Source organism: Chinchilla lanigera, unplaced genomic scaffold (assembly GCF_000276665.1).
Source record: "Chinchilla lanigera isolate Chin_1 unplaced genomic scaffold, ChiLan1.0 scaffold00043, whole genome shotgun sequence".
NCBI classification, from domain to species: Eukaryota; Metazoa; Chordata; class Mammalia; order Rodentia; family Chinchillidae; genus Chinchilla; species Chinchilla lanigera.
The window spans coordinates 14,301,796-14,313,819 of record NW_004955444.1 but is presented as its reverse complement, the minus strand read 5'-3'; the positions used below and the strand labels follow the sequence as shown (position 1 = coordinate 14,313,819).

At 35.0% G+C, this 12,024-nt stretch overlaps 1 protein-coding gene and 1 long non-coding RNA gene across 3 annotated transcripts in view; one reads left to right on the top strand and one right to left on the bottom strand.

The window, feature by feature from the left end:
- The window catches only part of LOC102022645 (25-hydroxycholesterol 7-alpha-hydroxylase), a gene marked incomplete in the record, with an annotated part of 171,251 nt that overhangs the window by 132,249 nt on the left and 26,978 nt on the right, over positions 1 to 12,024 (bottom strand).
- LOC102022433 overlaps positions 10,148 to 12,024 on the top strand; it is an 8,892-nt gene continuing 7,015 nt past the window's right edge. The window contains exons 1-2 of one of the 2 annotated variants that reach the window (XR_262271.2): positions 10,148 to 10,426; positions 11,542 to 11,655. This is a non-coding gene — a long non-coding RNA (uncharacterized LOC102022433). The remainder of the gene's footprint in view (positions 10,427 to 11,541; positions 11,656 to 12,024) is intronic. The other variant, XR_001235524.1, reaches the window with a different exon arrangement.

The following is a 12,024-nucleotide window of genomic DNA, read 5'->3' as shown; positions in this document are numbered from 1 at the left end:
AAGAAAGAAAGAAAGAAAGAAAGAAAGAAAGAAAGAAAAAGAAAGAAAGAAAGAAAGAAAGAAAGAAAGAAAGAAAGAAAGAAAGAAAGAAAGAAAGAACAATTGACCAATATTAGAAATGAATAAAGGGTCATTATTCTTTTTTTTTTTTTTGGTTTTTTTCTGGTACTGGGAATTGAACTCACGACCTTGTGCTTGCTAGGCAGGCGCTGTGCCGCTGAGCTAAATCCCCAGCCCTGAATAAAGGGTCATATAGATCCTAAGCACATTAAGAGATTATAGAGTACAGTAATACTAGGAAAAACTCCACGCCTACAATTTTGATACTTTAAACTAAATAAACCAGCTCTTTGAACGTCAGTCAAAAACTACCAAAACTCTTAAAAGGGGAATTAGATAGACCTATATTCATAAGGAGAGCCAGTTAGTAGCTAATAAATTTCTAAAACCAAGCCCAAATGATATCATTGGTGAATTTTTTCAATCAATAAGAAATGACACTGGTTCTCCACAATTTCTTCAAAAGAACCTCCTCACCCATTCTATGAAACCAACATGACTCTAATATCCAAACTAGTTTAAAAAATTAAAAGAAAGTAACAGAACAATATGTCTGACATACACACATGCATAAAGCTTCAACAAAGTACTAGGAAGTCAAATCTAACAATGTATAAATATAACTATGCACCATGACCAACTTAGATTCACTCCAGATATACAAGTCTGGTTGAGTATGTGAAAATAAATTAATGAAATCCAGCACACCATCAGACTACAAAAGCAAAATCATATGGTGATATCAATTGATGGAGCAAAAAATTAAGAAAATCCAATATCCTTTATAATAAAACTCAAGAAAGTAAAAAAAGGACTTCAACTTGATAAAGTATATCTATAAAAACTATACATTTAAAATCCTTATTAGTGAGAGAACAGATTCAACATAAGATAGAGAATAAAAGTTTATCCCTTTCACTACTCCCTTAAAAAATCATGTTGGAAATCCTAGTCAGTTAATAACACCAGAAAATAAAGTAAATAGTATGAAGAATAGGAACTAAAAAGAAAAAAGAAGAAATAAAAATACCATTTCAGATGAGATGACTCTATTTAGAAATCTTAGAGAATGGTACAAAATCTCCTCGAGCAAGTGATCAATTATAGCAAGTTTACAGGAAAAAAAAAGCCAATATACAAAAGTCAATTATTTTCTTATAAACCAGCAATAAAAATTGGAGTTTGAATTGAAAAACACAATACTACTTAAGATGCCACTATAGAATGGGATACTTTTTTTTGTATTTTATTTTATTTTATTCATGCTTACATCTGGTAATCTGAGCAATTTATGTGAAGACAACAACTTGCAGTATAACAACCATTGATGAATTCCTACAATCCTGTCTAGTGAAACTATGTATTGCCTCTAATATTCTTTTAAATTATTATTTTCTTATTCCCTTTACTGGTTTGATCAATCTTCTATTCTTACATCTGGTAATCTGAACTTTTTTCTTCTTTTTTTTTTCTTTGTGGTGCTGGGGATCAAACCCAACACAAGAGCTCTAACAGTAAGCCACATCCGTAACCCTGGGATACTTGATATAAATCTCACAAAGCATGTATCCAGGAAACTACAAAATTTTGATAAAGAGATCAAAGATTCATACTCATGACTTACAAGCATACCCTAGAGGGTGGTGACAATGAGAACTAACATCACCAAGGCAGCATATGCATGTTGGGGTTACCTTTTACCGTGTCTATAAATTACACAGAACATTTACTAAAGTTCTTTAATTCCTTCAAATAAAGAAATGTTATAACCCCCCAAATGAGACTATTAATTTCCTAAATAATTTATTCTATAATATTTAACACATTATCTTTATTTCCTTAAATTCTTCCTGTTACTGTCTTTTGGAGAAATTTAAACTACTGCTCTTCCTAAAATTTACATACTAGAGGATAGATACATGTGAAATTTTTCTAATAAATTTACTCAGGAAGAAAATTATCAAGAGTGAGCCATTAACATGTAATATTAACTTTAATTAACAAAATTTTTGTTAGTTGACTTTTAATCTTTAGTTAAAAATTAGAGTCTTTCATTTATTGTTGAAACACTGTCTGAATGGCATTGATACACTACTTGGTTGAAGCAGAGGAAAGTGGAGGTAAAGAAAAAAGACTTTGGGTCAAACAACTGAAGAGAATAAAAAATAACCTTGCATTCTTACATCCAGTAATCTGAGCAACTTCACTGGAGATAATATGTAATATAACAACTATTGTTAATTCCTATCATTTTGTTTTGAAATCCTGTATCATTTTTATTGCTATTAATATTGTTTTGTTTTTGTCTTTATTGTTGTTATTGTTTTTTATTCTCTTTAAAGTAAAAAATAAATAAATTTTAAATAAAAGGCTTTTGACACCTAAAGGCATGAGGTCAAAACCAAGTTTCCCAGTTATTAATTGTGGAACTGTTGGCAAATCCTGACTTCTTTCAGTCTTATTCCCTTATCTATATGAAAATGCAAAAACCTACCATAAAATATTATTTTGAGGATTAAAGAAACACAAAGTAAATTATACCATGGTTATAATCAATAGTATATTAACTTGGTAGGGGTTGTATTAATATGTATTAATTTGGTAGGGCTTGCCATAACAAAATGGTACAGACTGTTTGGCTTAAATAGCAAAAATTCATTTTCTCATCAGTCAGTTTTCATCATGAGGCTAAAATATCAAGTTATCAGCAAGTTTGGTTTGTTCTCAGACTTCTTCCTTAGATTACAGATGGTTTCTTTCTCATGGCCTTTCTTCTGTGGGCACACATCCCTAGAGTCTCTGTGGGTGTGTCCAAATTCCCTTTTTTGTGGACACTGGTGATTTTTTTATAGGTCATTGGTGACCTTTCTCATAAGGTGTCCCTTATGAACTCATTTAACATTAGTAACTTCTGTAAAGGACTTATTTCCACATATGGTCACATTTTGGGATGCACAGGTTAGGGACTTAACATATAAATTTTAGGGGGACCCAATTTAGCTCATAAAACATACCAATATTTTTTCATTTTATTAGTTTGAAGCAGAACAATATTTCTTTCCATATAAAGAAGCTGAGCTTCCCCGTGGGCACATAATAAATGTAATAACAAAGTTAATGTAAGTGTAGCATTATGAGGATTGTGCAATTAATATTTGGGAGCTAATATGTCCTTAGAGCACCTTAGGTCATCGTTCTGAAGTTATTTACAATAGTTATCATTTCTTGTGCATAGCATGGGAAATCTGATCCAATGTTCACTCCTACTAGGAATATAATTTAGAAGTTGCTTTTTGAAACAATCCTTTATTGCTTATTCTTTTCATTGTGATTGTTTTCATTATGCTAAAAGTAGAAGGAAAATGCAAGGATAATCAAATATCTGTTAGAAGAATGAAATTAGCCCCTACATTTATTAATTTTATTCATAAAATATACTATAAAGAGTTTGACCCAATGGAGTTATTTATAGGTATTTCACAGCCATTGCATGAAACAAAATCATCTACACATTTCCGCCAATTCAAATAAAAATCAAAGATTTAATGGAAAAGTAGCTTTTAATTTTTTTTTCTTTCATTACATGGGCCTGCCCACCCAGAGATGCCATGAATTCGCCAAGCTAAAATGCTCCAAAAGCCAGTCATGGTGGCTCACGCCTGTAATCCCAGCACTCAGGAGGCTGAGGCAGGAGAATCCTTGCAAGTTCAAGGCCAGCCTGGGCTACAAAGTGAGCTCAAGGCCAGCCTGAACTGCATAGTGAGACCTTGTTTTAAAAAGACAACAAAAAAATGTTCCACAGGTCCTTCCTTACATCATAATCACAGTGACACCAAGATATCTGAATGCATGTGAGTCAAGCAGGGTGGGCTGTTTAGAAATAATTTAATTAGTGATGGAATCTGTGGATATTTTTTTTTATATTTTAAGAAACAACCAGTCTTACCCAGGCCCCTTGATTTTGTAACAATGAAAATAGGTTTGCAAATATTTGTGTTGAGCCTTTTATTTTACATATATATCTTAAATCTATGAATCATCATGATATCCTGGTGATTTGGGATTTCACTGCAATAGAAAGCAAAATTCTATCCACAACCAAATATCTCTACTTGAGGGGCTTTTAATTATTCTAAACTGAACCACAGAGGGCTTTTGAAGGTCAATAGACTACAGATGTTTTTATTCTCTAGCAAAATCAGTCTTAAACATATTTTTATTAGGGCTCCACAATATAGTGACAATAAGTTTAGATATAGTGAGACCATGACTAAAACTAAATGTATTCATGTGTTATAACTGGGTGATCACACAAATAATTATTAAATATAAACACATATGCTTTTGTAGATTTGTCGGAGAGATTCGTTAATTGCTTAATGAAAGATGTCTTTCAGATACTAATTCCTTCATTTAGTTCAACAGATTAAATTTTATATGAGGAGATATTAGCATGCATGCAATGAAGTGACAAGGACAACCAAAAAGCTTAGATGTTAATGGATAAAATATAATGCTCAAGTTACTTAAAAATGAAACAGTATGATTTTCATTTGGTGCGCTTCCATTTCTTCCCTCCATAGACAGAAATGTCCTTCTTAATATTCATGCGAACATTCCAGTATCAGGATTGTTTCAACATTTCTCTGAGTTGCAGATGAATTATGAAACTTTAAACAGTGTATGAAAAATTCCAGATAGGCTAAAATTGTGCATCTTCTAACTTGCAGAATTAGTCCGGACTTGACATTTGAAACCAAAGAAAATCACTTGTTTTTTGCTATAGTTTTAAGTCATTAACTTTATGGAAATTCTACAATTATAGTTTGCAGAAAGCTTTCATAGAAGAATAGCTCTGCCACCATAGAGTTAACGCTGACAATTATTTTTGTGTGTGAAAGAAAATTACCACTAATACCAACAGACCTGTGACTTCATTCCCCGCAGTCCCCTTAAACTGCAGTTCAATCTGGTATAATCTTTTTTCTCCCCCAGTAGGGTGCAGAGAGCCCTCTAGCTTCCAAGCCTGTTTCCTACTGAGGTACATATTGGCCAACATACAGCTGCTCAGAACAACTATTTGCATCTACAATGGGGTCATCCCACCACGTTCTTTTCAAATCAATATGATTGGTACAAACAATAGTTTGATTTTGATTGCTCTATAGTACGCTTGGGTAGAGCCTCTGAATGCAAGTGAATTGCTTAGAAACAATGGGCTGGTTCATCATCCAAAGCGTCCCTTTGCAAACAGCTGCCTCTGCCACACTCACCCCGACAACGTCCAGGAAAACAGATGGTTTCAGCATTCATGGCCAGTTTAGAGAAAGCCCCTGAGTCAAGCATTCAATGCATGTTTTTTAATCTACTTGATATTAAGGGGTATTTCTCTCCACTAAAAATTCCAAACACATTTAAATTCTCTTGCTAGATTTAAATTGAATTAAAAAGAAAGAAATAGGTATTTTGGAGAGGAGAATAAAATCTCTGTCCTAATCATTACAGTCAGGTCTTTTGTTAAAACTGCAGTGTAGACTCTCATGTATGATAGGTGTAGTAATTCTCCAACACAAAAAGGTAAATAATAATGCAGCGTAGGTCCCTGAACACTGATCTCCAACCTTCTGTTACCTACTTAAAAGAAGACCTTTAAGGTTACTCTGAAAGAAAAGCATTTTTCTCTTGCTTTTGTTTTATCACAAGAAAAATCAGTCCAGGAAATTTCATGGGGAATAATGTAAGAGGCATGGTCATTCCTGTGTGGTATCATAACTCATTTTAAAAAGACATTAAGATTCATTTTGCTTTCAGCTTGTTCCAATGACTGTGAAGACTCAAATATTGATCCTATATACACTTGGTTCTTGGTGATTTAAAAACAAATAACTGTCACATTTGGACTATCACCCCCACACTTTTGCATTTTTATAGTAAGTATTAAGAGCAAGAAATTTTTACCTGATAGCCAGGGGAAGTATGTTAATTTCAAAAATATATAATAGAAACAGGAAAGTAAACAGGCTATAATTGTAATTAAATTGTTCATTAGTATTCGCTAGAATAGAGATTTTGCAAAAGGATTCCAAAATAACCCAATGTTACATATTTTTCTAAATACCCCTTGTTTATATCATGAATCTCTAAGGACACAAGAGTTGTATTAAATTGATATTTTGACATGATCTTGTTAGTAACTACCTTCTATGGAATGTCTTTAACCCTAATCTCTTCATCTTCATTCATAAAGCCACAATATTTTATGTAATATAAACCCTTATTTCATAAAAGATTGTATTCTGATAATCTGAAGATTAAATAAGATTATAAAATTAAATTCTACTGTTATTGACTTTCTTATAAATTATATTATGAATCAATATAAAATCATTAGCCTCTATAAAATTATAAATTAATATGAATTAAACATTTATTATACATTTATTTATGTGACATATGTACAATATAAATGTATTTCTTCTAAATGTGTATTTTTATATATAAGATAAATATGAATTTCAGCATTATGAAATATATATTTATATTATGAATATATGGTTATATTATATCCACATAAAATGCAATATATAATATATAATAGTTATATATAAATTATATTCAGTTAACATTAATGATCTGTGAAATTAAGATAATAATTTCATTCAGTTATTAGCTGAAGTAAAAGCACTGAAAGGTCTGGTTATTCTTTGTGATTATTATTACCATTGTCATCATTATCATTACTAGAATAATATAAAGAAATATAGAGAGGACGAAGTGTGAAGTCACGCAACAGGTCAAGCTGAAAACTTGCCAGGGTAAGAAGCAAGCAAGAACCTGGCCCATGACCTTCTGCACCAGTGGGAGGCAGCACCTCACAACTTCAGGATCCAGGCTTGCCCTCCTCACCAAGCAGGACCGGATGATTCTCAGGTCTGCCAAGCACCACGAGTGTTGATACAGTTCTCACCTGTTTCCTCACTCCCTGATGTTGCCTACTAACCTCTCAGCTTGCTGTCTCAGTTCGGAGACCTCTGCCCAAGACAGAAGCATCTGCCAAGGCCTTCTGATGAGGGTGAGCAACCAAACAAACCTCCGTGTCCACAGATGCTCACGTGCCTACCACCTTCAAACGCAAACACCCCGCCTTCCCTGAAATTCACATTTCACCTATTGCCCAATATTTTTCCTTCCTTCCCTTTCCTTCTAAGAGTTGTCTGTCCTTGCCGTATCTTCTTCTTTGCCTCCTTCTACATTAAACTAAAACTGTAATCCAGTTAACTGCCCAAATCCAGTTTTCTTTCTTTCCTTTTTTCCTTTCTTCCATCCTTCCTTCCTCCCTTCCTTCATTCCCTTTTCCTTCCTTTTTTCTTCTCCTCCTTTTCTTTATCTTTTATCTTTTTCCTTCCTTCCTTCCTTCCTTCCTTCCTTCCTTCCTTCCTCTCTCCCTGCTCCTCCCTTCATTTCTTTCTCCCTCCTGTCTTCTTCCTCCTCCTCCACCTTCTCCATCTCCTTCTCTTTCTTTTCTTCCTCCATCTCATCACTGCAGCACTGGAGCTCAGGCACAGAACTTCTCTACCACTGAGCCACACATCCCTACCTCTTTTAATTTTTGAGATAGGGGCTTACGAACTTGTCTAACCTTCCACTTGCCATCCTCCTCCCTCATTCTCCCAAATAGCTGGCATTATAGCTGGGTGCCGCCATGCCCAGTCTCTTTTCTTATTTGATTTTGCTAAAGAAATTTTTAATCTCCTGACTACAGTGCACTATACCATTCATTAATCTACCCCAGTAGATTGGGGATACAATGAAACATTTATTGAAGTATACCCTACTGCTCAAGACACCACCTGCAATCTCTCTTAGCTTTCTACCTCCTTTCCCAGTCACACTCAGAAATTTACTGTCCTCTAACACCGAGTGAAATGTGAAGTGTTCTTTGGGGTTCTATTGCTTATTCATGTTTCCAGCCCACACACCCTCATTATCTATCCATTCACTCAAGAAACCCCTACTAAACATCTCCAAAGTTTATTTATACCTATTATTTCAACTAAATATGACCTCCAAACTGACATTCTTCATTCCTGCATAAATACTGGTAAGCACGCACTGTGTGTAAAGCATAGTGTTAGGCTCATTCATTTACTGATGAATAAAATACAGTACAGGCTCCAATTTAATAGAGATTTCTGTGTAGTCTAAGAGAAAGATAACTACAGAGACAGTAACAGTACTGGATTATGGATTATAGGCAGTCCTTGTAAAGGCCCTGTGGCTAGATTGTTAGATGAATTTGTCACTAAGTGAGAAATTGTATATAGTATGTACATTACAACATTCAGAACAAGGAAATAGTCAATGCCATAGTCCAATTTGATTATTTTGCTTTTATCTGTATAACTCTTACATGCGGTACCTTAACGTGTAACAGAAAATAAAATTATAGTACTGTATTGCACATTACCATCAGCAAAAAAGGTGTACTGTACAACAAAAGACACCAAAGCGTGATAACCAAAACACACAGAACTATACCTGCCCTAAAAAGAGGGGTCATAAGTCTGAATGGTGGGTTGTAAATTGAAACACTGCACCTGGGATGTAAATCCAAACAGTCAGTGAACAGGTCATTAAATGAGGAATATTTGTATGAAGAGATGGAGGCACTAAAAAGATTAACCTATCTTACACAAAAGGTTTAGATTTTACATGTATAAAATCAGAAGAAACATCTCCATTTATGTTTGAGAAAGATCTCTCTGGATAGGGGGGTAAAAACCAGATTTGAAGGGGGCAGTGAGGAAAGGTGTGGCACATTAAGCCTGGCAAATGACAATGGCAAAGTGGATTTAAGGGCGAGGAAATGGTTAGAAAAACTTAATAGGTTTTATAGGGTAGATTTGACTACTTAGTTTTTGAGCCTTGAAGCTAATTACTCCTAGAAGTTGGAAAGCATATGCACAGTCAGATACATTCATGTGGTTGTTTTACAGTTCCTATGATATCAGTTTATACCTTTCTCTATGTGAGTCTGTCTCCTGCACCAGCTCAACAGTTTCCAGGACTTTTCTACCTCCATACTCGTTATATATTTAGTCAACTTCCATCAACTCTTTCTCTTAAAATCAAGATGGAAAGGAGACAAGAGTGAAGTTCAAATCTTCTAGGATATGTGCAGAAGGGGACTTGAAAATCCTGTAGTACACGAAGGGTTTCTTGACAGCAGGAGAAGCGTCTTACATTTCATTTACCTGAGATCTAGCACAGTGTCTGGTACAAAACCAAGTGTTCAATGTTTGACTGATCAAGTCGATGAATAAATGAATGCTAAAGTGCCCCTTGGTTTTCAGGCACACACTTCGTAAGAATTCTCCGGGAAAAAAGAGCCAGCTCTCCCCTCAGTCAGACATCTCTTTATTCAGGGATGGAGTGAATAGATATAGACGAGATATAAACATGAAACTAAAGGAGTGACTCCAGGCCCAGAAAGACAAGAGTTTTGGGGGCTTGAAGGATCTGCCACCTTTATTTCACTTTACAGAGGGTGATACAGAAATCTAAGTTTCCTAACCCAGCCAGGCAATGTAACAGGATCCATCTTCACTGACCTGAGTCCTGGGGTCTTTTCTTTTGCAATATTTTACATACCCAAACCTTTCTCAATGTTTAAAACATTTAGATATTGAAGTGATTCCAATTTAAGAACATGTTTGAAGTCAAAAAGAATGAATTTTAATACCATTGCTTCCTAGGGAAAAATAAGTACAAAAGATATTGGCTCCATCTGTTGGTTTAGCTTTGTTTGTTGCTCACCTTGTTCTAAGTATATTAATACCCCTACGCAACTTTTAACACAATAGTTTTGTGCTTTGAGTACCTTTAGACAAATGATTCCCTAAATCTTGAGTTTAGTAGCAGAAGAAGGAAGCAAGACTGTTTGGAGTATTATTAAGCAAAATATAGTGATTCAAAAACTTAATACAAACTTCAACTTGCTTTCTCTCCACTCTACATTTGTATCCAATTCTAGAGACAATTCTGTTTCCTGTCTTTTGTTCTCGTCCTGGTCCTCCGCTTTTACTAGAGCAAAGGTTATTTATGCACCGGAACTACTCTAGCACCATGGCTCGGACCTGCATTCAGCCATCTCTGTGTAAGTACCGAGCTAACCGATGACGCCACTGGAGCTCCATTCAGCCATCTCTGTGTAAGTACCGAGCTAACCGATGACGCCACTGGAGCGCCATTCAGCCATCTCTGACGCCATTGTCCCTGTGTGTGCTTCCTGGCTCTCCTTCCGAGCACGCCAACGTGACACCCATGCCAACTGCTCCACCCTCTCACTGTCTTACGCCAGCTTCCCGTAAGCCCCTCTCCAGTTCTGCCCACCAGATTCCTCTATTTTTTCTGAGTCCCTCGTTGCTTCCTATGACCATTTTTTAAAAAATTCTTCTTCTAAAATGTAAACTATTTTCATTTTTTAAAGTATTTTTATTATAGGAAGTTTATAAAATAGAGATGAGGAAGAGAACAAATGTCATCTGTTATCTTATCTTTTAGTGCTAACCACTTGTGGTATTTTCACTGTATCTTCTTGATACACCCACATGACTCATACATGCACACAGAGCTCCTCCCATGACACAATACAATATTGTAAGCCTTTTTACTTATCAGTATGGTATAAACATTTTTCTTGCCATTAAATATTCATATATATATATATATATATATATATATATATTGTACCTGGAATCAGACTTTGCCCTTGCTAGGCAGGCACTGTGCTGCTGAGCTATATCCCTGGCCCTATATAATATATTTTGGTGGACAAATATAATTGCATTTTAGAGACATATCATCTTTGTTAACAACTCTTATTACTGGATGTTATTTAGATAATTTGTTTTCACTATTATAACTAATGTTACAATATAGAGCATGCATATAAAGAAATGCAATAACGATACATGTAAGTAAATCTTCATGCACCTCTATGATTACTTTCCAAGGAAAACTTACTGGCATTGGAATTGCTTAGTCAAATGACATGTATGCTTTTAAGGCTTTTAATGCATATAAGAAAACTGTCTTTCATAAAAGTGGAAGCAATGTACGAGAGTATGGGAATACTTACTGCTATCCAAATCCCTTTTTCCTGCCTCAAAAACTAGGGCATCCTAACCATTTACCAGGATTGGGTTTTGTTTGAATCTAGTCTGTGAATCTGGGGATGTTTTTAAATCTCCTTTATCTTTTGACCTCTCTGATCTTTTAACTTCTCTGCTGTGAAAGAACACAGTAGTACACAGAAATGCAATATTCACAATAAAAATTTATTTTCTCCCTTCCTTATGTCACATTCCAGCACACATGTAAATGATCTTTGCCACCCTGTTTTGTTATTTATCTTTTTATGTGTATGTTCAAAGGTTAAAAAAAAAAAAAAAAACAACTACAATGTGATCTGCTTTCCAGGGATGTGCCGTGATGAAAAGCCAGGTCACCTATAGAATTAGAAAGCAGTATCACTCACTGCCAGCAGATACCACTGCCTGATCCATGTTATATACCAAAAGAAAGAAAGAAAAAGTAAGTATGTGGTCCAAGTCCAGTAAGCAAACTAGTGATCTAATTAGATCACAAGTTGTGCATATCTGAAATTATATAAAAAATTATATAGTGGGCTGGGGATATAGCTCAGTAGCATAAGTGCCTGCCTGGCAAGCACAAGGTCATGAGTTCAATTCCCGGTACAGGAAAAAAATGGAAGAAAAAAAAAACAGAAAAAACAAAATCATCCTGTCTCCAACTCAGTGAGTCAGCGCTGAAAGCTGTGTCTGATTTTACAGGATCTGGTACCCAAAGCTTAATTCACAAAGCTGGGGGTATCATCTACATGCTTAGCATGTGCCTAGTTCTGGGTTCAATCCTTGCTTTTAATAAAAACAAAAACCAAAT